Source organism: Hemitrygon akajei, chromosome 28, assembly GCF_048418815.1.
Source record: "Hemitrygon akajei chromosome 28, sHemAka1.3, whole genome shotgun sequence".
Classification (NCBI taxonomy): domain Eukaryota; kingdom Metazoa; phylum Chordata; class Chondrichthyes; order Myliobatiformes; family Dasyatidae; genus Hemitrygon; species Hemitrygon akajei.
In genome coordinates, this window is record NC_133151.1 from 32,499,807 (window position 1) to 32,502,621 (window position 2,815).

A 2,815-nucleotide genomic window follows, 5' to 3' on the forward strand; every position below is an offset into this window, starting at 1 on the left:
CTGTTGATCCGGCAACTTTTGCTGTGCGTTACATTGACCGCTGGGAAACGCTGCGCTGTCCGGAGACCGGTGTTCCCTGCTATTGCTCCATCACTTTCAGTGGGAATGAAAAATGTTTCTGTCACGTACCGAGGTACAGTGAAATGTTTCTCTTTCGTACGGTTCATAGAGATCAAATCATTGTACAGTGTATTGAGAGAGAACAATGTGAAACAATAACAGAATGCAAAATAAAATTTAACAGCGACAGGGAAAGCACACAGCAGATAAATAATTAGGTGCAGCTTCATAAAGGGGTAGATTGCGAGGTGAAGTATCCATCTTACCCTACTCGGGAACCATATGAATACCAGACCCAGCCAGATCCCCTCTCCCAGCATTTACAGCCATCTGGTGGAACTTGATCCCGCTCAATAATTTCTCTTTCGACTCCTCCCATATCCTACAAACAAAATGTTATGCTGCTGACATTCGCATGGGTCCCAGCTATGCCTATCTGTTAGTCAGCTGCGTGGAAGAGTCTATCATGATAGTCTATCAATCTATCAGGGCTCGTCTTGTTCTCACCTACCTAACCCCAGCATTTGACTCCAGCACACAATTCTCTCTAACTTCCGCCATCTCTAGAGGATCCCAGCACGAATCCCAACCGTCCGCCTCTACTTTCTGCAGCGATTGCTGCCTATGTGAATACCATGTCCGTTCGTCCCTGTCATTGAACTCTCTCCTGGCACTTATCCTTCCAAGTGAAACACGTTCTACACTTGCCCCAACACATCTGCCCTCATAACCATTAAGGGCCCCAAGCAATACTTCCAGGTAAGACGACACTTCACCTGTGAGTATTTTACGGTCATCTACTGCATCCAGTGCTCTCGGTGTGGTCTCCTGTATATCGGTGAGACCTGACACAGGTGTGGAGACCACTTCAGCGAGCATCTTCGCTCCGTCCACCAGAAAAAAAAAACAAGCGACAGTGGCCACCTCTTTCAATTCCACTTCCCATTTCAATTCCGACATCACAGCCCATGGCCTCCTGTATTGCCGCGGTCGGGCTACACTCAGGTTGGAGGAGCAGTACACTATATTTCGTCAGGGTAGCCTCCAACCTGACAGCATGTATATCGATTTCTGGAATTTCTGGTAATGCCCCCTCCTGTCCCCTCGTGTTTCTCCCTCCTCTCACAGTCTAACTCTAATTCGTCGTCGACTGGTTCTACCCACACCCCCCCCCCCCATACAGGTTCTGCCTGGCCTGCTGACATCCTGCAACTTTTTTCTGTGTTGCTTGGATTTCCATCATCTGCGACTTTCTCTTTGTACCTTTATCCATGTCGCCCCACTCTTACATATTCATGTGCCGATCTAAAAACATCTTACACCCTTCCGTCTCTGAACATGGCAGCCCGTTCCAAGCACCCAGCCCACTCTGTCTAAAAACGTGAGCCGCAAATCTTCTTTACACTCTCTCCCACTCCGCCCTTAAATTCATTCCTGCTCGAATTTCAATTCCCTATCATGGGAAACCAATTCTGACTATCTGCCCAATCTATATCTTTTCCTCATTTTGTACCTCATAATTCAGTCAAGTTTCCTCTGAGGCTCTGACATTCCAATGGAGGCAAACAAGATCAAATCCTTTAATAGATAGTATCCGAGAGAGGCTTTCGAAAACCTGCCAATCCTTCCTGTGAAGTATCCATTCTTGTAGAATCTGGAATGGAGCCAGAACAAGATTTAACGGGAAACTCTGGAAGGACGTTAAATCCATATCTGATCCACGACACAGCAAATGATAATTAATGAATCAATCTTACACTCATAGTGTGAAGTAGCGTCGGTCGATTACTCGGCCCTTAAGGACCTGCGTGGAACATGTCTATGTAAGAGGTTTAGTTGCTATGTAGTCTAAAACAGAACAACATGCGATGGCCGGGAATCGAACCCGGGTCAACTGCTTGGAAGGCAGCTATGCTCACCACTATACCACCATCGCTCAATGGCGTTGCAAAAGATTGGAGTAGTGAGGCGTCTCCCTTATTTCCATGTGACTCGATCAGTCCCCGAGCTGCTTTCCGTCGGGTCATTCCTTACTTCTGCTGCAGGTTGTATTTCGGTAAATTAGAATCGGAATCCCTAAGAGACCAGAGTTATACAAAAAAACGGCGAGCATACTCCAGGAATCAGACTGAGTTAGAACCGAGTCGAAGAGATTCTAATGGGGTCCTGCATCGCGCATCACCTAATGGATAAACAAATCCTTATTATACTTGTCCTTCCAAATCACACGCTGATGGGAGTTCTTCCTTTGGCCAGACCTGGAACACAGTAAGTGACTGAACCGCTAAAGAATCCTGAGACCCCACCAGTTACACAGTGAGAAGCGGATGAATAAAAATCGGCAAATCCAAAATCACACACAATCAGCAAACACACATCAGGGTGACTCTGTGAGCTCTCCTGCACCTTGACGTCCATGTGACAGATTACATATCCTTGTATATTCCTCGTAAGTTTCGTGGTTAGTATCCTCGCCCGTCCAGTGAAAGACCGGAGTTCAGTTCCCCGACGGGGAGACCATTTCCTACTTCAAATATTACTTGGAAATACAAGGCAATTTTTGAGCCAAAATTTGAACTTCTCCCTGCGGTGACATTCGAACGCATGCGCAGTGAGGCTCCAACCTTCAATCTGCTTGACAGTGTACGGCTCAAGACATGCGCAGTCCCATTCCCTCACCCATCCCAGCAGCGGCTTTAAAGCAGCTGGCAATGCCGAGTACCCGGGACCGAAGCGATAAATTGAGATGGTGGAG

The 2,815-nt window shown here is 47.1% G+C and overlaps 1 non-coding gene across 1 annotated transcript; it reads right to left on the minus strand.

Moving 5' to 3' along the window:
• Positions 1-1,924: 1,924 nt before the first annotated feature.
• Positions 1,925-1,996, minus strand: trnag-ucc (transfer RNA glycine (anticodon UCC)). The gene has a single exon. It is a non-coding gene; the product is annotated as a tRNA-Gly (tRNA).
• Positions 1,997-2,815: the final 819 nt, after the last annotated feature.